A 27,167-nucleotide genomic window follows, 5' to 3' on the forward strand; every position below is an offset into this window, starting at 1 on the left:
GGGAAAGAGACAGACCTGGAAAGAGACAGAGGAGCAAAAGTTTGGGATCACCCAGACAATTTTGTCTTTTCGATGGAAAATCATACTTTTATTTATCAAATGAGTTGCATAATCAATAGAAAATATAGCCCAGATGTTGACTAGGTTAGAAATAATGATTTTTACTTGAAATAATAATTTTCTCCTTCAAACTTTGCTTTCGTCACAAAATGCTCCCTTTGCAGCAATTCCAGCTTTGCAGACCTTTGGCATTCTAGTTGTTAATTTGCTGATGTAATCTGGAGATATTTCACCCCATGCTTCCAGAAGCCCCTCCCACAAGTTGGATTGGCTTGATGGGCACTTTTTGCGTACCATACGGTCAAGGTGCATCCACAACAGCTCAATAGGGTTGAGATCTGGTAACTGGGCTGGCCACTTTATTACAGATAGAATACCAGCTGCCTGATTCTTCCCTAAATAGTTCATGCATAATTTGGAGGTGTGCTTTGGGTCATAGTCCTGTTGTAGGATGAAATTAGCTCCAATCTAGCACTGTCCACAGGGTATGGCATGGTGTTGGAAAATGGAGTGATAGCCATTCTTATTCAAAATCCCTTCTACCTTGTACAAATCTCCCACTTTACTAGATTATTAGGATGCTGTTTAGACAACATGATTATTGCACAGGTGGTCCTTACGCTGGTCACTATAAAAGGACACTCTAAAATGTGCAGTATTATCACTGCCACAGATGTCTCACATTTTGACAGAGCGTACAATTGGCATGACTGCAGGAATGTCTGTGAATTGATATGCCATCACTATGCAGTAAGTAGTTGTGAAGTGTAAAGGAGCTGATATGTGGTTTTCTAAATATTTTAAAATATTTTATTTAGCTCCACTGAGTCAACATTTTGTAGGACCACCACTTGCTGCAATTAGTGTTGCAAGTCTTTTGTGGTATGCCTCTACCAGACTTGCACATCTAGAGGTTGAAATTTCTACCATTCTTCTTGGCAAAATAGCTCTTACTCAGTGAGATTGGATGGCGCGCTTCTGTGAACAGCAATTTTTCAGTGTTGTTACAGATTCTCTTAGGGATTCAGATCTGGAATTTGACAGAGCCATTCAAACATATAGATATGCTTTGAACAATCCATTGTTGTTCAGGCAGTATGTTTAGTATCATTGTCCTTCAGGCACACATCCAGCTGAAGTGTATTGTAGTGCAAAGAGGATGTAACGCGACGTGGGAGCCGGGGAGGGTCAGTAAGTTTTTTTTTTGTGCTAGAGACAGAACAGAGACATATTTACCAGGAAGGAGTCATATATACAAGGAGGGGAACATATATACCAGGAGAGGCCCAGTATGGGGGACATATATACTAAGAGAGGGACATATAAACCAGGAGGGTGATATTTAAAAAAAGAGGGGGACATATATGCCAGGAGAGGATCAGGAATGGGACATACATACAAGGAAGAGGACATATATACCATAAAGGGGACAAACACCAGGATAGAGAAATATATATCAGAATGAGCCCAGGATGGGACATATATACCAGGATGAGGACAAAATAACCAGGATGTGGACATATATACCAGGTGCAGCCCAGGAAGAAGACATATATACCAGGAGAAGGACATATATACCAGGAAGGGGATAAATAACCAGGATGAGGACATTTATACCAGGAAAGGTCCAGGAAGGGGACATATATACCAGGAGAAGGACTTGTATGCTAGGAAGGGGACAAATAAACCAGCATTGGGACATACATACTAGTATGGGCCCACAGGGGGACATATATACCAGTAGGGGGACATAGATACCATGAGGGGCCCAAAATGGGGACATATACAGGTGTATCTCAATAAATTGGAATATCTTCAAAATGTTATTTTATTTCAGTAATTTAATAAAAAAAAATGGAAATGCATATATTAGAGTCATTACAAACAGAGTGATCTATTTCAAGTGTATATTTCTGTTAATGTTGATGATTATGGCTTACAGCCAATGAACACCCAAACGTAATTATCTGAGAAAATGAGAATAATATATAAGACCAACTGAAAAAATGATTTTAAACTCAGAAATGTTGGCCTACTGAAAAGTCTGTACAGTAAATGCACCCAGTATTTGGTCGGGGCTCTTTTTGCATGAATTACTGCATCAATGCGGCGTGGCATGAAATCGATCAGCCTGTGGCACAGCTGAGGTGTTATGCAAGCCCAGGTTGCTTAGCTCTTCTGCATTGTTGGGTCTGGTGTCTCTCATGTTCCTCTTGACAATACCCCATAGATTGTCTATGGGGTTTAGGTAAGGCAAGTTTTCTGGCTACTCAAGCACAGTGATGCTGTGGTTATTAAACCAGGTATTGGTACTTTTGGCAGTGTGGACATGTGCCAAGTCCTGATGGAAAATGAAATTTCCATCTCCATAAAGCTTGTTGACAGAGGAAAGCATGAAGTGCTCTAATATTTCCTGTAGACGGCTATGCTGACTTTGGTCTTGATAAAACAGAGTGGACTTACATCAGCAGATGACATGGCTCCCCAAGCCATCAATGATTCTGAAAACTTCCCACTAGACCCCAAGTAGATTGGATTGTATGCTTCTTCACTTTTCCTCCAAGCTCTGGGACCTTGATTTCCAAATGAAATGCAAAACTTACTTTCATATGAAAACAACACCTTGGACCACTGAGCAACAGTCCAATTCTTTTTCTCCTTGGCCCAGGTAAGACACTTCTGGCATTGTCTATTGGTCATGAGTGGCTTGACACAAGGAATGTAACTTGTAGCCCATATCCTGGACACGTCTGTGCGTGATGGTTCTTGAAGCACTGACTCCAGCAGCAGTCCACTCCTTGTGAATCTCCCCCAAATCTTTGAATGGTCTTTTCTTAACAATCCTATCAAGGACTGCAGTTATCATGATGCTTGTGCACCTTTTTCTACCACACTTTTTCTTTCCACTCAACTTTCTATTAATATGCTTGGCTATAGCACTCTGTGAACAGCCAGCTTCTTTAGCAATGACCTTTTGTGGCTTACCCTCCTTGTGCAGTGCGTCAATGACTGCGTTCTGGACATCTGTCAAGTCAGCAGTCTTCCCCATGATTGTGTAGCCTACAAGCTATACTAAGGGACTTTTTAAAATGCTTAGGAAGCCTTTGAAGGTATTTTGTCATAATTATTCTAATTTTCTGAGATAATGACTTTGGGTTTTCATTGGCTGCAAGAAAAAATCAACAACATTAACAATAATAAACATTTGAAATAGATCACTCTGGTTGTAATGACTCTGCCCTATGTGTTTAACTTTTTGTATTGAATTACTGAAATAAATTAACTTTTTGATAATATTCTAATTTATTGAGATGCACCTGTACTCCAGGAAGGGGGCATATATACCAGGAGAAGGACATATATACCAGGATGGGTGGGGATATATATACCGGTAAGTGGACATACATAGCAGGAGGACAATTATTCCAGAAGGGGCCCAGGATGGGGATATAGAAGAGGAGGGGGACATGTATACTTGATATATATAACTTGACTTTTATTGATATAAAATATATAAGGATGACAAAAACAAAGGTTGAAAACATGATTGACAAGAGAAAAAGAATGGATAAAATAGGGAGATGAACATAATAATCCTGTACTTATCTCCAATGAAGTATCAGGACACTGATAATAGAATGCACAAAAAGTATATAAACAAGGCAGTGTCCACAAATAAATAATATAATCCCAAAACACAAAATACCTTGCTGTAGAGCTTCACCTTAAAGGTAATGGGGCAGTAAGTTAATAAAAGGTATAAACAAAATGTCCTGCAGTTTATTTTTGTATTATATCTTTTGCATTGTTTAATCTCATTGCCTGTGTTGTATTTACTCAATAAGTCTTACTATTTATTTTTTTATACTGTCTATTGGCTTACTGACATATTACCTTTAAGATGAGGCTCTTCCTGAGTGGCATGATAGCAGGACTTTCCCATCTTGCTTGTACCTGCATATAATTGTTTGTACAGATGAATGAGTCATCTTCAGGTATCTGAAAATTTCACCCAAGGATGAATCAGACTTGTGCAAGTACACAATTCTTTTCCTTAGATCTTGACTGATTTCTTTTGACTTTCTCATGATGTTACATAAAGAAGCAGTGTGTTTCAGGTGTGCATTAAAATACATCTACAGGTGTGTCTCTAACTCAGATATTGCCAATAAACCTATCAGAAGCTTCCAAAGACATCATCATATGTCTCATATTCTTTAAAAGCATACTATTAGTGTATGTTATCTTTTGACTTTGCAGAAAGTAATAAAAAATGCCTTAAAACATTCTCTTTCTAACATTTTTCTGGCATTTGGCAAATGTAAATAATTTTGGTAACCCTAATTGAACTAAAATGGGAAAGGTTTATTCTGATTCAGACAGTGAGAAAAACATGCATATGTGTCTTTTTAGATAGTGTATGTAAACTTCTGGTTTTCACTGTATATACAAAATTTGACTTTCAACTATTTAGCATATTATTAGTTATGCAGATTCTTATCATGTTTCTCCATTGATTCTGGTGTTTGAACTTTTTTCTTTCTGTATACTAAAAATTACAACCTGTTCTCACATTCCCTAATAGCCAAGTGTTTTGTTAGGTTGATCCCCAAGTGAAAGGTCACTGGCTCAAATCGAGGAGCAGCCATAAAGAGGATAGAATAAATTTATATATATATTTTTATATATAATGTATTTAGCTCCCCTAAATATATACAGTACAGACCAAAAGTTTGGACACACCTTCTCATCTCTAAAACAACTGTTAAGAGGAGACTTTGTGCAGCAGGCCTTCATGGTAAAATAGCTACTAGGAAACCACTGCTAAGGACAGGCAACAAGCAGAAGAGACTTGTTTGGGCTAAAGAACATAAGGAATGGATGTTAAACCAGTGGAAATTTGTGCTTTGGTCTGATGAGTCCAAATTTGAGATCTTTGGATCCAACCACCGTGTCTTTGTAGAAAAGGTGAACGGATGGACTTTACATGGCTGGTTCCCACCGTGAAGCATGGAGGAGGAGGTGTGATGGTGTGGGGGTGCTTTGCTGGTGACACTGTTGGGGATTTGTTCAAAATTGTAGGCATACAAAACCAGCATGCCTACCACAGCATCTTTCAGTGGCGTTTTATTCCATCCAGTTTGCGTTTAGTTGGACCATCATTTATTTTTCAACAGCACAATGACCCCAAACACACCTACAGGCTGTGTAAGGGCTATTTGACTAAGAAGAAGAGTGATGGGGTGCTACGCCAGATGACCTGGTCTCCACAGTCACCAGCCCTGAACCCAATCGAGATGGTTTGGGGTGAGCTGGACCGCAGAGTGAAGGCAAAACAGCCAACAAGTGCTAAGCATCTCTGGGATCTCCTTCAAGACTGTAGGAAAACCATTTCCGGTGACTACCTCTTGAAGCTCATCAAGAGAATGCCAAAAGTGTGCAGAGTAGTAATGAAAGCAAAAGGTGGCTACTTTGAAGAACCTAGAATATAAGACATATTTTCAGTTGTTTCACACTTTTTTGTTAAGTATCTCATTCCACAAGTGTTAATACATAGTTTTGATGACTTCAATGTGAATCTACAATTTTCATGAAAAGAAAACTCTCTGAATCCAAACTTTTGGTCGGTACTGTAGCTCATTGCTATCTAATTAACACTGCTGGTGATTAAACTAAAGTTAATAATGACAACATTCAGTAGCGCTTACGCAGGTGGTGAATTAAATTAAAATGACGTTAATAACAATAATAATCATCAAAAATCTGAATAATACTAATGCTACATTTTATTCACAGTGTAAAATCGAAAACAAACTGTATTCAGTAAGATGTGCGTTTTTATTCATTCCAGCATCTAAACAAATTTCATAACGAAACATAAATTAAGTTAAAATTTCTCTGTAAACACAATTAAATGTATAATAATTTTCGTCATTTTCAAAGATCTTTCCTTGACTTCTACCAGGTACAATTTCAACTGAAAGACCTTTACGACTTGTTACTCTACTGTAGAGAACGCAGTGTATAATTGACCATGTGTGAATACAGGATCAGGTAGGAAAACGCTAATCTTATCGAATGTTTGTCCTTGAGATTTTGTAATTATTATGGAATAAGCCAGACAATGTGGGAATTGTTTTCTTGTTAACTTAAATGGGATATCGCAATTTTCGCTAGTATCCAATGGTATTCTTGGAATGAGAACCTTTTGACCAAGGCTCCCCGCTTGAAAAAATACTGCAGTCTATGAGGTTTGTGCCAAGAGGTTCTACAATTAATCGAGCACCATTGCACAGTCCTTTCTTTGGATTTATATTGCGGAGTAGCATGACACAGCAGCCTTTCTTAAGGTTCAGCATATGAGGAGGGAGGCCCATAGGAGTCAGGGTATGTAAAAATTCGATGGGGTACTGAGCTCTTTCTTCTTCTGTCTCACAGGATGAAATCTTGTCGACACTGAAGTATGATTTAGTCTGACCTCCAAGCATGTTCAACACTTGTTCATTGGTGGTCAGCATGTCACAGTTTTTAGGGCATAGTACTGCTCTGGAAGCAAGATCAGCAGGAGTGAGAGAGTTCAGGTCATTCCCAAACATGCTTGTCACGACGTCATGAGTCAGCATGTCTTTGTTCAGCTTCACAAAATTCACTGGATTCCCATCTTCAACTCCTGATCCAACAGTTAGCAGCCACTCACAAAACTCTACCTCATCTGGATTGACTCGCATGTTCCTGATTAATTTCAGCTCCTTGAAGGATTTCCAGACTGGACTGCTCTTGACACAAGCATCTACAATACTAATGTGATTTCCGTGAAGTACAACTGGAGCTTGCTGACAAAAATCTCCTCCAACAACAATCGGGATCCCACTCAAATGGTTCTTCATTGTGAAGGAGAACACGTAAGCTTCTATCAAAGGCATTGAAAAGATGAACGTGAGACAAAGAAATTTCATCCTATATAAAAAGCTTAGGATCCCAAAGCTCTCTGCACACTAAGGTTCCTTCTTTAATACTTGATACAGTTCTCTCATTCATATGAATTGAAATTCCAAATCCGGAGTGGACTGTTTTACCGCCTGCGTGAAGCAAAAAAAAATCTTCAATACAGACAACTTAAATTTATGTTTTTCAGTATTCTGTAATCGTAATTAAAATTACCTTTTAGTAATGTACCTGCCAAACCGGTAGTAGCAACTGTTTTTACAATGCCACCATTCTCAAGTATAGTAGATGTCAAAGCCTTATACACGAACATCTTTCCACAACCTCCTGCACCGGATAAAAAAGCATTTTTGTGACGTGGTTGGATTATTAACTGCATTCATGATTGCTTCAAAGGCGCCTCGTTGTTCTAGGTTCATCAGAAACTGCAGTCATTCAGATTCATGCTTCTCCCTTTACACATCAACAATGTCACACATTTTATACGCATCTGATGGGGAAGGTAGTCCACAACTTTTGCAATCTTTAGCAAACTGTCGTAAGTGGTCTTGGATATTGGCAAGTGTTTGCTACTCGGCCATGTATTCGCTGTGAGTAAGGAGGAAGTCTTCCATCATGTTTTTTTTATATTTGTTGTATAAATCAAGTCAACTTGTGATGTTGGCGTGGTTCAGGATTGCAGCAAATAGCTGTCGAAGCTCACCGGGCATTCTAAATACTGATGCTTCTTCCATGGTTTTGTCCCACTCTGAGTCCTCATGCAATAATCCCATGGCCCTTGCTGCCAGAATATGTTTCATATGTGTGTCCTTCCACTGTTCTCAGATCTTCGAATGATGTAGCACCTGTAAACAATATAAAGAAAATAATTAAAAATTATAAAAAAGTCAGAACGATCTAGTAACGTACAATTAGATGAATATGACTTACCCTTGATATGCATCAGGAGTAGGCACAGGGAAAATCTTTCCATATCTTATGGAGAGACAGAGTACATTCTTGGAAGGATCTTGTCAGCACCTCTTTTTCTTGTCTTCCAAAACTTATTTGTCCAGACATAATGGTAGGGTATTTCACAATATAAATACTGACGTGCTGATGGATCAGTTTGGTTTAGAACGAACCATTTTGTAACTTTTGTGTCGTCACACTGAGCTTTTTCCAGTGAACGCTGCTCTGCTCCATCCTCAAAGTAAACTGATTGTTGAAAAGGTAGGTGTACCGGAAGTCTTTCTACAGCATGGGAGCGTGCAGACATCTCACATTTTCTCAGCCGCCACATTGCTTCAGGCGATGCCAAATAATTTCGTGTGTCGATGTAAGCCTTAAGGCCGCTTTACACGCTGCGATATTGCTAGCGATGTTGCTAGCAATCGCACCCGCCCCCGTTTGTGAGTCACGGGCAAATCGCTGCCTGTGGCGAACAATATCGGTAGTGCGCGTCACACGAACGTACCTTCCTAACGACGTTGCTGTGGCCGGCGAACAACCTCTTTTCTAAGGGGTCGGTTCGTGCGGCGTCACAGCGATGTCATACAGTGGGCCACCAATAGAAGTGGAGGGGCGGAGAGCAGCCGCATAAACGTCCCTCCCACCTCGTTGCCGGAGGACGCAGGAACGCTGTTGTTCGTCGGTCCTGGGGTGTCACACGTGGCGATGTGTGCTTCCTCAGGAACGACGAACAACCTGCGTCCAGAACGAGCAATGATATTTTGAAAATGAACGACGTGTCAACAATCAACGATTTGGTGAGCATTTGGGATCGTTAGCGGTCGCTCGTACGTGTCACACGCAACAACATCGCTAATGAGGCAGGATGTGCATCACGAATTCCATGTCCCCAGCGACATCTCGTTAGCGATGTCGTTGTGTGTAACGGGGCCTTTAATCTCGTCTCAGTGGTAGGTGCCGGTGATGCTGGTTTCGTTCACTTGAACGATGTCTGCATCATGTCCTTTGTACATGTACTTGAAAATATATTTGATGGTCTGGATGGAAGAGCAGATTTCCACATTTATGTGTGCGTTGTATTTCTGAGAGAGGTAGTGGTTCTATGGTACAACCCAGCGGCTGTCAACTTCCACGTCCCTAATCTTGAGCTTAATCCCATCTTTTTGTCTGCGGTATACTGGATAACCATCTACATTAATATTTGTTTCTTCGCTGAAGTTTTTGGGAAACGTTTTGCAGCATGTCCGGATTCCATTTACATCTTCCATATATGGTGAATTTCTATTGTGTTCTCTACAGGGCCCATGAGCCATGCAGCTGGTGACAACATCGTAAAGCTCCTTGTTAATATCTGGGTCAGGACTTGCTGCACAAACAGCATTGTCACAATCGATAGCTTCTCGAAACTTGTCTTCATCATCCGGAATTAAGAGCATATGGCAATGAGAAAGACCTGAAACAATAAATGGATGCATTACATGTGCATTATTAATCATTCCATTCTTAACATTACTATTACAAACATTCAGACAAATCTATGTAATACCTCTTTTTTGAAATTCAATGTCGTAGGTGTATGACTTTACTTTTCCCATCACTGCTCCTTTTTTTGCAGTCAAGTCAATTAGTAACTCTTGTAGCTGTAAGTGTAATATGGTAGATACCAAATCTGGGCAGTCTATTGCTGTTTCCTGTTGTAAAAGGCCGGACTGAATTTTTTCCCACTTTGGGTTGCAATTGAATGTAATAAATAAATCTTTTTTTCCAAATTTTGCTACCAAAGTCATCGCATCTTGATAATTCTGTGTCATGGTAAGTTTTCCACTGGTAAAAGAAGAGGGAAGTAAGACGATGCAACCTGGTCTCAGATCTTGTCGTTCAATCCTACTGTTGATATAATCCATAAGCCGACATATAATTCTACTCTGAGTTTCTTTTGGATTTGTCTGGTCCAGTTCAGTTGCTGCGCTTCAACCTTTAGGTAGGCATCAATTATGTATTGTTGTGTCAGCTTGCCGGAATGTAACAGCGGGTTGAAGGATTGTCGATCCTTAAGATGGTACGCATAGAATTCCCTAATCGACACATTCCTGTTTTTTTTCTTGTTCCCCTGCATCATGACTGATATCTTTCTGTTCTACATCGTCATCATCCTCCATTTCATGAATGTTCCTTTTTGCAGTTCTCCCTTGCGTCCGTATTCCAGGTTTACAGCCGTGTTCACCATACGGAAAGAGTGGATACACCATTGGTTCACAGTTTGGGCTATGGTACACAATATTCTGTAGTTCTCGCTGCCCAATGGGATGAACTGCAATGTCTCTTTTGATCAGCAGCTCTCCAGCATCAGAGACAAACACAGCTGCAAATTCATTGGCTCTCAGCAAGTGGTATCTGCAAGGGTCATGTTGTCTATCCTTTGTTATCCATATTTCGATTTTATGCTGGTCATAGCGATGCTGATCAATCAAATCCTTCATGATCTTGAGAGCCTGAGCAAATGGGTTGATATCTCTGAGTAAACAGCCTATAGTTTTCATTATGTCCCTCTTGCATCCTTCATTTTGCTTATTTAATCGTTGAATGTTTGCATACTCAGGATCCAATATGTAGAGTTGTGAATATGAAGGAGTATCAGCACAAATATATTTTTAATTATTAAAAAAAGAGCAGGAATGAATTAAAAACGTACATTTAATTTTATTCTGGTCTTTTACGTCATAGAAGTTGATGTATGGTGGTACACTTGTCCGTGAATGACTAAAACGGGTGGGTCACCAAAATATTTAGTTGACTGGAATCCAAAGGATGCAAAGGCAAAAGCACTGTTGTACTTTCTGATGTGCTTTCTAAAATGTTTTGCCTCATTCGTATCTTCAGTTAACCACACTTGACACTGCTGAGGATATTTATTTAATTCACGTAAGTGTATGGTACCACTTCAGCAGCATGACGCAAACTTTGCACTGTGTAATTTTTCTTTCCAAAAGTGAGATGCACCGCAATCACTCCATGTAACATCTCTCTTTGCCACATGGTGTTCACTGGGTATATTCTCTGGATTTCTTACTGCATACTTCAAAGGTGGTGGCAGTTTACATCGATGGGTACTGTTGTTTTCAACTTCCGCAGGTGTCAAATTCATTCTTTGTTGATGCTGGGTATATATATATCAGCTTCCCTTCTTTCTGTCGCTCGGTTGATATAAACCTTGTGATATCTCTCTCTGTCCTTATCAATCTGCTCAGGTGTTCGTTGTTGATAAGCAACCATACGATTTTGTCGATATTCTTGTTGTCGACTACTGCATCGTTGTCCGTTTTTTCCTGCGGCCTGTGAGATGGACCTGGCGACTCTTCTTGGCTCATTTTATTTGGGAGAATAATGTACGTTTACCTTAGTTGAAGTGGTTTCATAGTTTCATAGCTTTTAAGGTTGAAGGGAGATTCTAAGGCGGGCTTTGCACACTACGACATCGCAGGTGCGATGTCGGTGGGGTCAAATTGAAAGTGACGCACATCCGATATCGCAGGCGACATCGTAGTGTGTAAAGCCTAGATGATACGATTAACGAGCGCAAAAGCGTCGTAATCGTATCATCGGTATAGCATCGGCGTAATCCATAATTACGCTGACGCGACGGTCCGATGTTGTTCCTCATTCCTGCGGCAGCACACATCGCTGTGTGTGAAGCCGCAGGAGTGAGGAACATCTGCTACCGGCATCACTGCGGCTTCCGTAGGATATGCGGGAGGAAGGAGGTGGGCGGGATGTTTACATCCCGCTCATCTCCGCCCCTCTGCTCCTATTGGCCGCCTGCCGTGTGACATCGCAGTGACGCCGTACAACCCGCCCCCTTAATAAGGAGGCGGGTCACCGGCCAGAGCGACGTCCCAGGACAGGTGAGTCCATGTGAAGCTGCCGTAGCGATAATGTTCGCTACGGCAACTATCACAAGGATATCGCAGCTGCGACGGGGGCGGGGACTATCGCACTCGGCATCGCAGCATCGCCTTGCGATGTCGCAGCGTGCAAAGTACCCCTTAGTCCATCTAGTTCAACCCGTAGCCTAACATGTTGATCCAGAGGAAGGCAAAAAAAAAACCAATGTGTCAACAAGCTCCAATGGGGAAAAAAATTCCTTCCTGACTCCACATACGGCAATAAGACTAGTTCCCTGGATCAACACCCTGTCATAAAATCTAATATACATAACTGGTAATATTACATTTTTCAAGAAAGGCATCCAGGCTCTGCTTAAATGATAGTAGTGAATCAGTCATTACAACATCATACGGCAGAGAGTTCCATAGTCTCACTGCTCGTACAGTAAAGAATCCTCGTCTGTGGTTATGATTAAACCCTCTTTCCTCAAGACGTAGCAGATGCCCCCGTGTTCCAGTCGCAGGCCTAGGTGTAAAGAGATCTTTGGAAAGGTCTCTGTACTGTCCCATCATATGTTTATACATTGTGATTAGATCCCCCCTAAGCCTTTGTTTTTCCAAACTAAATAACCCCCAAGTTTAATAACCTGTCTTGGTATTGCAGCCCACCCATTCCTCTAATAATCTTGGTCGCTCTTCTATCTACCTGTAAGATTATGCTATTTATAACCTTCTATACTTTTGCTATCAAGAAAAGCATCCATTCCTCTCTTAAATTCATTCAGTGAGTTGGCCATCACCACTTCCTCAGGAAGAGAGTTCCAGAGCCTCACTGCTCTTACCGTGAAGAACCCTCTTCTATGCTGATGTAGGAATTTTCTTTCCTCCAATCGAAGAGAATGCCCCCTTGTTCTTGTCATAGTCCTTAGTACAAACAGATCATGGGAGAGATCTCTATATGGCCCTCTGATATACTTGTACATATTTATTAGGTCTCCCCTAAGTCTTCTCTTTTCTAGAATAAATAGACCTAATTTTGATAACCTTTCCGTGTATTGTAATGCACCCACTACATTTATTATTTTAGTAGCCCACCTCTGAACCCTTTCAAGTTCAGTAATGTCTTTCTTGAGCACCAGCGCCCAAAATTGCACACAATACTCCAAGTGTGGTCTGACGAGTGATTTGTACAGAGGGAGAATGATGTTTTCATCTCGTGCCCCCAGACCTCTTCTAATGCATCCCATTACCTTATTTGCTTTGGTGGCTGCTGCCTGACACTGGGCACTCCAATTTAGCTTCTTATTGACTAATATGCCTAAGTCTTTTTCCATGTCTGATTTTCCCCAGCAGTTTCCCATTTAGTAAGTAATCGTAGCATCTGTTTCTCCTTCCCATGTGCATAACCTTACACTTATCTGTGTTAAACCTCATTTGCCATTTTTCAGTCCAATTCTCCAATTTAGTCAAATCCATCTGTAGTTGCAAACTGTCCTCCTTTATGTTAACTACCTTACATAGTTTTGTATCATCTGCAAATACTGATATTTTACTCTGTAAACCATCCACCAGATCATTAATAAATATAGTAAATAGTAGGGGGCCCAATACAGACCCCAGTGGCACCCCACTAGTAACACTGGCCCAATCTGAGTATGCGCCATTAATAACCACTCTTTGTTTTCTATCACTAAGCCAGATACCTACCCATCTACACACATTTTCCCCGAGACCAAGCTTTCTAATTTTACTTATCAATCTTTTATGTGGGACAGTGTCAAATGCTTTACCGAAGTCGAGATAAATGACATCCAATGATTCTCCTCGGTCCATGTGAGAGCTTACATCCTCATAGAAGCTGATCAGCTTAGTTTGACAGGAGCGATCCTTCATAAATCCATGTTGATATGGAGTTAAACAATTATTAACATTGAGACATTCCATAATAGTATCCCTTAAAAACCCTTCAAACATTTTACCCACAACAGATGTTAAGCTTACCGGCCTATAGTTTCCAGGTTCTCTTTTACACCCTTTTTTGGATATTGGTACCACATTTGCTAGCCGCCAATCCAGTGGAACATACCCAGTTTCTATAGAGTCTTTAAATATAAGGAATAGAGGCCTGTCTATCACATTACTTAACTCCCTTAATACCCGAGGGTGAATGCCATCAGGGCCTGGTGATTTGTCAATTTTAATGTTACTAAGTCGGTTCTGCACTTCTTCCTGGGTTAGGCAGGTCATATTTAATGAAGCGTTTACATGATCACTCTGCATTTCCCGTGGCATATGCTTTTCCTGTGTGAACACAGTTGAAAAAAAAGTATTTAAAACATTTGCTTTTCCCACATCGCTTTCTATGATTTTACCCTCATTGTTCTTTAAAGGGCCAACACCATCAATTTTAATCTTTTTTCTGTTTATATAATTAAAGAATAGTTTGGGATTTGTTTTGCTTTCCTTAGCAATGAGTCTCTCAGTTTCTACTTTGGCTAAATGTATTTGTTTTTTACACATTTTATTTTTTTCTCTATATCTTTTTAATGCTTCTTCACTGCCTTCTTGTTTTACCTTTTTAAATGCCTTTTTCTTATTATTCATTGCCCCTTTTACATCCTTATTTAGCCACATTGGTTTTCTCCTGTTCCTAGCCCTTTTATTTCTGTAAGGTATGGATCGCTCGCAGTGGGTGTTTAATACCGATTTAAAAATTTCCCACTTATTTTCTGTTCTCCCATTTTTGAGGACATTGTCCCAATCAATTCGGCGAAGGTCTTCTCTAAGCTGATCAAACTTTGCTTTCCTGAAATTTAGTGTTTTTGTAACCCCCCTCCAAGGCACCTTACTGAAGGACAAGTGGAATTGTATTATATTGTGGTCACTGTTCCCTAGGTGCCCATCCACTCGTACGTCTGTTATTCTATCTGGCCTGTTGGTTAAAATTAAGTCGAGAAGGGCTGCCCCTCTAGTTGGGCCCGGCACAAGTTGGGACAGATAATTATCCTTAGTTACTGACAGAAGCCGGTTTCCTTTCTGAGATACGCAGGTTTCAGTTTCCCAGTCTATATCGGGGTAGTTGAAGTCCCCCATAATAATCACTTCATTGTGATTTGCTGCTTTGTCTATTTGTTTCAATAATACATTTTCAGTGGTTTCTGTTACATTTGGTGGCTTATAAGAAACCCTTATGAGGATTTTATTAGTTTTCCCTCCTTGTATCTCCACCCATAGAGACTCCACCTCTTCATTTCCCTCTTAGATATCTTCTTTTAGTCTGGGCTTTAAACTGGACTTTATATATAGACAGACTCCACCCCCTTTCCTTTTTTATGATCCCTCCTAAACAATTCATATCCTTGCAGGTTAGCCGCCCAGTCATAACTGTCATCTAACCATGTCTCAGTTATTCCTACTATCAAATAGGAATAACGTTTGGAACACCATTCTAAGTCCGAACTGGGTGCAAAAACCTAAAAAAACATCACTATGGGGAGATAAGGTATGCACACCAGTGACTATGTAAGGGGAATACATGAAATAGCAGAAACTGCTGTGTGAATACTGACTTGAAAAATCCAATAGCTATATGCAAGAGTGAAAATGTGAAAAATGGAATCTGTATTACTGCCATGAACATATGAATCAAGAGAAATTTAGCTACTGAATTGATCAATGCAATAGAGCCCCAACACTACGCCAAAGTATTTCTCTACGTTGGGGTCCCTAGCTTGTGTGTGTCCTCTCATGCAGTTAAAAAACTTACCGTGTATGGGAAGTGGGTCTCAGCTTCCCATACACGGTAAGTTTTTTAACTGCATGAGAGGACACACACAAGCTAGGGACCCCAACGTAGAGAAATACTTTGGCGTAGTGTTGGGGCTCTATTGCATTGATCAATTCAGTAGCTAAATTTCTCTTGATTCATATGTTCATGGCAGTAATGCAGATTCCATTTTTCACATTTTCACTCTTGCATATAGCTATTGGATTTTTCAAGTCAGTATTCACACAGCAGTTTCTGCTATTTCATGTATTCCCCTTACATAGTCACTGGTGTGCATACCTTATCTCCCCATAGTTATTCCTACTATGTCGTATTTTTCCTCATACATTACCAGCTCCAGTTCTTCCATCTTATTGGTCAGGCTTCTTGCATTGGTCAGCGTGCAGGAAAGAAGTTTTGCTAACCCTTTTCTTAGCTTCCTTCTTAGTACCCTGTCTTGGGTCCTCTTTACGGCATCTAGTGCCCTTGATTAGTTTGTCCTTCTGCTGCATGTTCTTGTCTGCTGTTTTTTCTCCCATCCCCTCTTCTTCTAGTTTAAAGCCCTCCTGATGAGTGTGGCAAGCCTTCTGGCGAACGTATGTTTCCCAGGTTTTGTGAGGTGTATCCCATCTCTTGCGAGAAGTCCATCGTAGAGGTAATTCACTCCTTGGTCCAAGAATCTAAATCCTTGCTGCCTGCACCATCGTCGTAGCCAGTTGTTCAAATCTAGTATCCTATTCCATCTTCTGACACCATGGCCATCGACTGGGAGGATTGATGAGAAAACAACCTGTACGTTCCGTTCCTTTATTTTCTTCCCCAGAATTTCAAAGTCTTCGCAAATAGTTGGTAGATCATTTCTTGCTTTGAGTGTCTTTTGTTTCTTCTTTTGTTGACAAAGTAACTTCTTTTTATGATACTGTGTCTTCTCCTGTAGATATGGTATCATCCTGAGCTGTGCCATTTTCGTTCTCCAGCATGAGGGCTTCATATTGGTTGCTAAGCTGTATGGGTGGTGATGACCACTTGATACGCTGGCTTCTTTTGGTCACATGTGTCCACTTTTCAGCCTCAGTATGTGTTCTGAAGCTTTTCTCACTTTCCATATCCTGAATGGTTACTTCTACCTCGTCCAAGAAGTCCTCATGTTCTTTAATTAGCTTCAAAGTTGCTATTCTTTCTTCCAGGCCCTGCACCTTTTCCTCTAAGAGGGCAACAATTTTGCACTTTTAACAGGGGAAGTTGTTTTTTTTGTGCGGCAGATCCGTAAACATGTAGCATGTGTTGCAGGTGACCATGTGGATTTTCTTCTCTTCCATATTGCTGATGTAGCATATGATAGGCGAAAGGTTTTGCGATGTCCTCAAACAGCGAGACCCGGCAAGTCCCAGCAATCGATCAGCTTAAGGCGACTCTTCTCCTCTTCCCAGAATGCACTGGAAATATGCAAATCAGCTTCCTGCTTCTCCAATCCCTGGTTTTGCGATGTCCTCAAACAGCGAGACCCGGCAAGTCCCAGCAATCGATCAGCTTAAGGCGACTCTTCTCCTCTTCCCAGAATGCACTGGAAATATGCAAATCAGCTTCCTGCTTCTCCAATCCCTGGTTTTGCGATGTCCTCAAACAGCGAGACCCGGCAAGTCCCAGCAATCGATCAGCTTAAGGCGACTCTTCTCCTCTTCCCAGAATGCACTGGAAATATGCAAATCAGCTTCCTGCTTCTCCAATCCAATGGTTGAATTACATAGAAAGGAAATGCCGCACGTGGTAATGTGAGCGGGGGCGAAGCCTCGTGTGGTAATGTGGGGGCGGAGCTTCGTATGGTAGTGTGGGGGGCGGAGCCTCATGTGGTATTGTGTGGGAGAGGAGCCTCGTGGGGCGACGGAGCCGATTGGTGGGGAGGCGGAGCTGCGTTTGGTTGGAGCCGTGTGTGGGCGGGACCACGTGTGGGTGGGGGTGGGCGGGGCTGCATGTGGGTGGGGTGATAATGTGTGGGGGAGGAGCCTTGTGTGTAGGGCAGAGCCGCGTGTAAGCGGGACCGCGTATGGGCGGGGGGGTCGCTTGTGGGCGGGACCACATGTGGGCATATGCGGGGGCGCAGCTAATGTACGGGGGCGCGGGACTAGCGAGTAATCACGATGGCTCTTATATATATATATATATATATATATAGATAGATATTTATGTATACTGTATATGTATGTGTTACGGTGGGACCGGCATATTAGGACCAGGGGGTATATATCCCAATCGCCAGTTGGGGCTCACCCTGCTCCAGATGGAAATGGAGCTGCTGGAAATCCAAAGGTTAGGTGGAGAATACAGAGCCCGGTGGCTCTGAGATAACTCAGGAAACCTGGGAACCGGTCACGTGTGTAGGGACACGTCAGACCGGACGACAACCCAGTTAGCGTTTTGGTGTACCTGGTAATGGTAATTGGTTTCCATATAAGCTTTTTCTTTTTCCTGTGACCCCCTTGGGATTTTTGAGGATCCATTCCCTCTCTTCTAGGCTGTTTTGCACCTTTTTGCCCAGGAGTAAAGTTTGCATCCGACACAACTTTAACTACTTACTTGCCTGTTCAGCATCTTCAGGTAAACATTCTTCAGGTGGATAGTCTTCCATGTTGCATTGTCTTGGTTATGCATAGAACCAATGAGGTTTCATGTTATATCATGACTAGAGATGAGCGAACCGGTCGCGGTTCGGCTCGAGCTTGGTTCGCTGAACGGAGGCCCTGTTCGAGTTCGGTTCGGCGAACTGGTTCGGCGAACCACTCAAACCCAATAGGAAACAAAGGGAGGCAATCACAAACACATAAAAACACATTATAAAGGTACACATACAGTTAATAAACATTGCCATAACACTTACCGGTGCCCGCGATCCGTCCTGCACTCTGTCTCCTGCCGCTTTTCCATCGGTAATCGCTGCGTCTTCCCGGTAACCAGCAGTGATGCAGGACCTATCGTGACGTCAAAATAGCCATGTGACCAGTCACGTGTCTATTATCTCATTGGCTACAGACTGGTCACATGGCTAGACATCATGTCCTGTCCTAGGTCCTGTCACTGCATCTCTCCAGTACGCGGTGATCGTTTGTGTATCTCTGTGTACTGGCGAGATGCTCTGGCACACGGACGACTCCCCGTTCCTGCATGGGGCACTCTTTACAGAGTCAGCCCACATACAAGGTCTGGCTGTCACAGCCAGTGAATAGCAGAAGCGGGAATCACGTGATCGGAGCACCATTGCTATGGCAACCCGGCTGTGAAGTCACCGCTAACAGCCGGCAGCCTGTGGTCACTCTCAATGAGTGATTTCTGCATGGGGCAGCAGCGTCTTTCTCCCATGCAGTGAAGCCTGATGTAGCAGAGCTGCATGTGTTGAAGGAGAAAGAAGACAGAAGAGCAGGATCGTGGAGGGATAAGAGGGAGTAATAAACATGGAGTCTCTAAGTGTGCCTGGGTACGTATTTCTATTAAAGTATTTTTTTATCTGTGTGGTGTCTTTTTTTAACCCTTTATTGGAGATTCTTAATGGCCGGGTCAAACGTGCCTGACATTAAGAATCTCTGGCTTAATACTAGCTAGTAAAACAAAGCTAGTATGAACCCATTATTACCCAGCAAGCCACCCGGCTTGAGGGCTGCTGGAAGAGTTGGATACAGCGCCAGATGCTGGCACTTCTATGAAAGCGCCATTTTCTGGGACGGCTGTGGACTGCAATTCGCAGCAGAGGCGCCCAGAAACCTCGGGCTACCCTGTGCTGTGGATTCCAATCCCCAGCTGCCTAGTTGTACAAAGCTGGACACAAAAATGGGGCGAAGCTCACATCATTTTTTTTAATTATTTCATGAAATTCATGAAATAATTAAAAAAGGGCTTCCCTATATTTTTAGTTCCCAGCCGGGTACAAATAGGCAGCTGGGGGTTGGGGGCAGCCGTACCTGCCTGCTGTACCTGGCTAACATACAACAATATGGCGAAGCTCACGTCATTTTTTTTTTTTTTAGTTTTTTGGGAAAAAAAATAAAAAGTGCTTCCCTGGATTTTCCATTGCCAGTGAAGGTAACACCAAGCAGTGAGGTTTAGCAGCCAGTAGCTGCTTGGATTACCCTTATCTAGCAATACAAAAAAATGCAGCGGTAGCCCATATATATTATTATTTATTTAAATAAAAAATGGACTTCCCTGTATTTTGATTGCTTGACATGACAGTGCTGTAAAAATAAATCATTAAAAAAATGACGTAGCGCTCTGCGGTATTTTTGATTCTCAGCGCAGATAAAGCAGACAACTACGGGTTACCACCCCCATCTGCCTGGCGTTACCTTGGCTGGCAATCAAAATACAGAGAAGCCCATTAATTTTTTTTATTTAAAAAAATAGTTAAAAAAAAAAATGACGTGGGGCCCCCCATTTTTGATAGCCAGCTAGAGTAAAGCAGACGGCTGTAGCCTGAAAACCACAGCTGGCAGCTTTACCGTGGTTTATGATCCAATGTGGAGGTCACCCCAGGCTCTTTTTTATAATTATTTTAGAAATAATAATAATTACAAAAATAGTAGGGACCCCCCAAATTGGATCACCAGCGAAGGTAAAGGGGACAGCTGTGGTCTGGTATTCTCAGGGTGGGAAGGTCCATAGTTATTGGCACTTCACAGCCTAAAAATAGCAAAGCAAGAAGGCCTGCGGAGACACCATCACATGTCTCAACGCTGGCAGGAAACTAGCCAGATCTTTCACCGGGAAGGAACAACCACGGGAAGAGCAGTCTCCAGTCAAGGAGACCACCTATGCCAAACATGGTATCCATCCAAAGACAGCCGTTTCGGGGTATTTGCCCCTCATCAGTGTGGAGTAGGAATCTGGCTAGTGGGAGCATTGCCTAGTAAAAGACTACGTGAGCAAGGATGGTTGACCTTAGGGAGATCAACATCCACCACTGCGGAGACACCATCACGTGTTTCTCAACGCAGTGATTCTAGAGCAATGCCCCCTGGGTAATATTCAAAGCAAGAATTCCTGCCAGCGTTGAGACATGTGATGGTGTCTCCGCAGGCCTTCTTGCTTTGAATATTACCCAGGGGGCATTGCTCTAGAATTACTGCGTTGAGAAACACGTGATGGTGTCTCCGCAGTGGTGGATGTTGATCTCCCTAAGGTCAACCATCCTTGCTCACGTAGTCTTTTACTAGGCAATGCTCCCACTAGCCAGATTCCTACGCCACACTGATGAGGGGCAAATACCCCGAAATGGCTGTCTGTGGATGGATACCATGTTTGGCATAGGTGGTCTCCTTGACTGGAGACTGCTCTTCCCGTGGTTGTTCCTTCCCGGTGAAAGACCTGGCTAGTTTCCTGCCAGCGTTGAGACATGTGATGGTGTCTCCGCAGGCCTTCTTGCTTTGAATATTACCCAGGGGGCATTGCTCTAGAATCACTGCGTTGAGAAACACATGATGGTGTCTCCGCAGTGGTGGATGTTGATCTCCCTAAGGTCAACCATCCTTGCTCACGTAGCCTAAAAATAGCAGGCCGCAGGTGCATCCACTAGATGCGCCAATCCTGGCACTTCACCCCAGCTCATCCCGTGCCCTGGTGCGGTGGCAAACGGGGTAATAAATTGGGTTGATACTAGCTGCAAGGTCACCTGACATCAAGCCCAGCAGTTTGTGATGTCATGGCGTCTATCAGATACCCAACATCACAAACTGTCACTACTAACAAAAAAATAGACAAAAAAAAATGTATTTGAAAAAACAGTCCCCAAAACATTCCCTCTTTCACCAATTTATTGGAAAGAAAAAAAATAAGGGGGTCACATGATGACTCTGGACCGTCTGGAATATGGGGGGACACGCTCAGGGAACGTATTCCCCATTTTCTAGGAGTGTAGACCCTCCATGTGAGGAGTGTGGGTGCAATGAATCTGCACCCACTCTTCCCGGGTCCACAGCAGCAGAGTCCATGTCGTAACTGTTGCTACCAAAGCTGCAATGCCCTGCTCATGAGGTAAGGGCATGCCTAATCAGGAGAACTATTCTACATTTCCAAATATTGGTATTTGCTGATATTATTGCTATTCCACCTACTATATATTGGGGATAGGATCTTGGAGATGGAATACCCCTTTAAGTCCAGTTATTAAGCTGAATGAATACTAAACAACAGAGCTTGCTATTTAGATGTGTATACTTGTGGCGTATAACGGACTCTCATGTTTGGTAGTCGTTCAGCAGGGCAACTATAAAATCAAATACCTCCATTTGGAAATGTAGTATAGCTCTCCTGATTAACTATGTTCCTTTCCTCATGAGCAGGGCATTGCAGTTGCTTACAGATGCATGGTTACCGCCACTCACTGTCTGAACACAGGAAGCTGAGCTGACAGCCGCTCTGTGCATTTGGCAGCGTCTATTATGAATGAGGGGGCCGTGGGGGATCAACACTGCACAGGTACCGTGGGACACCGGGGAACACCGGGGAACACTGGTGGGGTTATAGGGGGTGACCTGGCAGGGCCAGGGGAGGAGTTTTCTTGTCACATGTGTCATGGCACATGCGACAGAAATCAGAGGAGTAGGGTGAATGCGGCCGGCGCGCTGCTGTGAGCGTGGCCATCTTAGATTTCCGGGAGGTGGTCGGGGGGGAGCACTTTGGCGACACCAGGGGACCGGGGAGGAGATTTATCTCCCATCTGACATGTTTGTTCATGCCAGATGGGAGATAAATAATTTTTTACCGGCGCTGTCATTTACTGTAACCTGATCATTGGTATACGGTGTATACCGGTGATCACAAGAGCGGGGACCGGAAAAACCGGCCTGAATCATGATCTCCAGGGTCTCAGCTACCCCCTGAAACCCCGGAGATTTTCTGACGCTGGGGGGCGCTATTCACTTATTTCTGCCTGCTGTTTATAAACAGCAGATCAGAATAAGACTACATTCATACGACAGATCCGTTTTTGCGGTCCGCAAAAAAAAACGGTCCTTTTTTTTCACTGGTGCATCCATGTGGCATCCGTTTCTGTTCCGTATACGGTCTGTATGTCATCCGTTTGTCATCCGTGCGTCTTCTTTTTTTTTTTTGCGTACTGCAAAAAAACTGAAGGAAGGAAAATACATAAATTTACCCAGGATCCATAGCTTCAACCTACAGGAGGCGGTCACATGTTCATTCCAGTGCAATTTTCTACTGCTTTTCACAGCGTAGAGTGCTCTGGTGATTTTCCTGTGCTTGTACACTTCATATCAGTCTTTTCTGTCATTATAATGGCAGAAAGACACATAACGTCCAAGTCTCCTGCATTTTGTAATTTTGCACCCTTTGGTGCCTTTCATGTGGCACTAAGGGGTGCTTAGCCTTGTATTTACCAAAAAAAAAAAATAAATTTAAAAAAAAAAATGACATGGGGTTCCCTCTATTTTTGCAGCCAGCTAGGGTAAAGTAGACGGCTGCAGCCTGCAGACCACAGCTGGCAGCTTCACCTTGGCTGGTAATCCAAAACTGAGGGCACCCCACACTGTTATTTTAAATTAAATAAATAATTTAAAAAAAAAAACACGTGGGGGTCCCCCGAAAATTGGATTACCAGCCAAGGTAAAGCGGACAGCTGGGGTCTGATATTCTGAGACTAGGGAGGTCCATGGTTATTGGACTCTCCTCAGCCTAAAAATAGCAGGCCGCAGCCGCCCCAGAAGTGGCGCATACCCGACATCACCAACCCAGTCAGTAATAAAAAAAAATAGACGACAAACACATTTTTATTTGAAAAAACACTCTCCAACACATTCCCTCTTTCACCAATTTATTAGAAAGAAAAACAAATCCAGGTCTGCTGTAATCCAAGGGGTTCCCATGACGATCCTAACCATAGTCAATGTCCCAGTCAATGAAGAATAGAATGTTCCCCATTGGCTGGGAGAGCAATGCAGTGACCTGAGCTAACATCAATAGGTCAGCCCAGGTCACTGCAGGGCATGACAAGTGCTGCTGTCAGCGAGGTACATTACCTGCGGTGACGATTTCCTGCACTGCTGACAGCAGAGCTGTCACTGGCTTCAATGATCACCGCCTTCACAGCCAAGTATCGCGGGAGCCTGTGACGTCACCGCTAGTCACAGTCTCGGGTCGGCAGCGAGAGGAGGAGATGTGACAAGCGGCGGCCATGGAGGACAGTGACAGCGCTGAGGTCAGGAGGGTGGGACTTCATCACCGCAGGTAAGCCGAGCAGGGTAATGTGTGCGGAGGGCGAGGTGGGTGGAGCTAAGCGGGGTAATGTGTGCAGAGTGTGAGGTGGGTGGAGCTAAGTGGGGTAATGTGTGCAGAGTTCCAGGTGGGTGGAGCCAAGCAGGGTAATGTGTGCAGAGTGCCAGGTGGGTGGAGTCAAGCGGGGTAATGTGTGCGGAGTGCGATGTGGGTGGAGCTAAGCGGGGTAATGTGTGCGGAGTGTGAGGTGGGTGGCGCCTAGCGGGGCCATGTGTGCAGGTGGCGGAGTGTGAAGTGGGTGGAGCCTAGCGGGGCCATGTGTGCGGGCGGCGGAGTGTGAAGTGGGTGGAGCCTAGTGGGGCCATGTGTGCAGAGTGCCAGGTGGGTGGAGCCAAGTGGGTTAATGTGTGCAGTGTGCCAGGTGGGTGGAGCTAAGCAGGTTAATGTGTGCGGAGTGCCAGGTGGGTGGAGCTAAGCAGGGTAATGTGTGCAGAGTGCCAGGTGGGTGGAGCCAAGCGGGGTAATGTTTGCGGAGTGCCAGGTGGGTGGAGCCAAGCGGGGTAATGTGTGCGGAGTGCCAAGTGAGTGGAGCCAAGTGGGGTAATGTGTGCAGAGTGCCAGGTGGGTGGAGCCAAGCGGGGTAATGTGTGCAGAGTGCCAGGTGGGTGGAGCCAAGCAGGGTAATTTGTGCAGAGTGCCAGGTGGGTGGAGCCAAGCAGGGTAATTTGTGCAGAGTGCCAGGTGGGTGGAGCCAAGCAGGGTAATTTGTGCAGAGTGCCAGGTGGGTGGAGCCAAGCGGGGTAATTTGTGCAAAGTGCCAGGTGGGTGGAGCCAAGAGGGGTAATGTGTGCGGAGTGCAGGTGGGTGGAGTCAAGTGGGGTAATGTGTGCAGAGTGCCAGGTGGGTGGAGCCAAGCGGGGTAATGTGTGCAGAGTGCCAGGTGGGTGGAGCTAAGGGGGGTAATGTTTGCAGAGTGCCAGGTGGGTGGGGCTAAGCGGGGTGATGTGTGCAGATTGCCAGGTGGGTGGAGCTAAGCGGGGTAATGTGTGTGGAGTGCGAGGTGGGTGGAGCCTAGCGGGGCCATGTGTGTGGGCAGCGGAGTGCAAAGTGGGTGGAGCCTAGCGGGGCCATGTGTGCGGGCGGCAGAGTGCAAAGTGGGTGGAGCCTAGCGGGGCCATGTGTGCAGGCGGCGGAGTGCGAAGTGGGTGGAGCCTAGCGGAGCCATGTGTTGCTGAGGACGTTAGTGCCGGGGACTGCATGGCTTGGGACAGGTGAGTGTGAGTGTGTGTGTGTGTGTGTGTACATGCAGAGTGAAGGAGGGGGCGGAGCTCCCTGCACACGTAACCAGGGTAAATATCGGGTTGCTAACCAAAGCACTTTGCATGGATACCCGATATTTATCTTGGTTACCAGCTTCTGGCAGGCTGCCAGCGAAGGCTCCCTGCACACTGTAGCTGTAAAAAGCCACACTTTTGCTGATATAACCGTTCTCGAATGTATCTCGAGCTGCCGAACTTTTAGCAAAAAGCTCGAATTCTAGTTCGATCTAGAACACCCCCCAAAATCACTCGAACCGCGAACTGGAGAACCACGAACCGTGCTCAACTCTAATCATACCAACACCGAGAGAAAAAAGAAGCGATCAGACTTCCTAGTATCAATAAAGTTATTTATTTATGCATAGGTGTAAGGCACAGTGACAAGCATACAAAAAGAGTGCACAATCCGGTGTGAGCCACAAGTTATATAGACATGGAGAGAATGTATGGACCAAAAACCCTCAACCAGTGACTCATGACAAGATTGAGAGATATAAATATAATTCAGTGGTTACAATCCTATTTAGATCCATAAAAACCCTCCGCAGGAGACAATAACACATGGAAATAATGATAGTATATAATAGTATCGTATTAGTAGTAGATAGTATTATATACTATCATTATTTCCATGTGTTATTGCGGACTCCGCTGCCCACACACATGGCCCCACTAGGCTCCACCCACTTCTCACTCCGCCGCCGGCACACATGGCCCCGCTAGGCTCCACCCACTCTGCCGCCCGCACACATGGCCCCACTTGGCTCCACCCACCTCGCTTGCCGCACACATTACCCCGCTCCGCTTACCTGCGGTGATGAAGTCCTGCCCTCCCAACCTCAGCGCTGTCACTGTCCTCCATGGCTGCCGCTTCACATCTCCTCCTCTCGCTGCGGAGCCCAGACTGTGACTAGCGGTGACGTCACAGGCTCCCGCCATACTTGGCTGTGAAGTCGGCGGTCATTGAAGTCAGTGACAGCTCTGCTGTCAGCAGTGCAGGAGATCATCACCGCAGGTAATGTACCTCGCTGACAGCAGCACTTTTCATGCCCTGCAGTGACCTGGGCTGACCTATTGATGTTAGCTCAGGTCACTGCATTGCTCTCCCAGCCAATGGGGAACATTCTGTTCTTCATTGACTGGGACAGTGACTATGGTATGGATCGTCATGGGAACCCCTCGGATTACAGCAGACCTGGATTTGTTTTTCTTTCTAATAAATTGGTGAAAGAGGGAATGTGTTGGGGAGTGTTTTTTCAAATAAAAATGTGTTTGTCGTCTATTTTTTTTTATTATTACTGATTTGGTTGGTCATGTCGGGTATCTGATAGACGCCTGACATCACCAACCCCAGGGCTTGATGCCAGGTGACATTACACATCTGATATAAACCCCATATATTACCCATATATTACCCCGTTTTCCACCGCACCAAGGCACGGGATGAGCTTAGGCGAAGCACCAGGATTGGCGCATCTAATGGATGCGCCACTTCTGGGGCGGCTGCGGCCTGCTATTTTTAGGCTGGGGAGAGTCCAATAACCATGGACTTCCCTAGTCTGAGAATATCAGACCCCAGCTGTCTGCTTTACCTTGGCTGGTGATCCAATTTTGGGGGGACCCCCACGTGTTGTTTTTTTTTAAATTAGTTATTTAATTTAAAATAACAGCGTGGGGTGTTTTGGATTACCAGCCAAGGTGAAGCTGCCAGCTGTGGTCTGCAGGCTGCAGCCGTCTGCTTTACCCTAGCTGGCTATCAAAAATGGGGGAACCCCACGTCATTTTTTTTTTTAATTTTTTTTTTGGTAAATACAAGGCTTAAGCACCCCTTAGTGCAAAATGAAAGGCACCACAGGGTGCAAAATTACAAAAAGCAGGAGAGTGGGACATTATGTGTCTTTCTGTCATTATAATGACAGAAAAGACTGATATGAAGTGTACAAGCACAGGAAAATCACCAGAGCATCAACCACTCTACGCTGTGAAAAGCAGTAGAAAATGGCACTGGATTGAACATGTGACCGC

This window comes from Anomaloglossus baeobatrachus, chromosome 1 (assembly GCF_048569485.1).
Source record: "Anomaloglossus baeobatrachus isolate aAnoBae1 chromosome 1, aAnoBae1.hap1, whole genome shotgun sequence".
NCBI lineage: Eukaryota > Metazoa > Chordata > Amphibia > Anura > Aromobatidae > Anomaloglossus > Anomaloglossus baeobatrachus.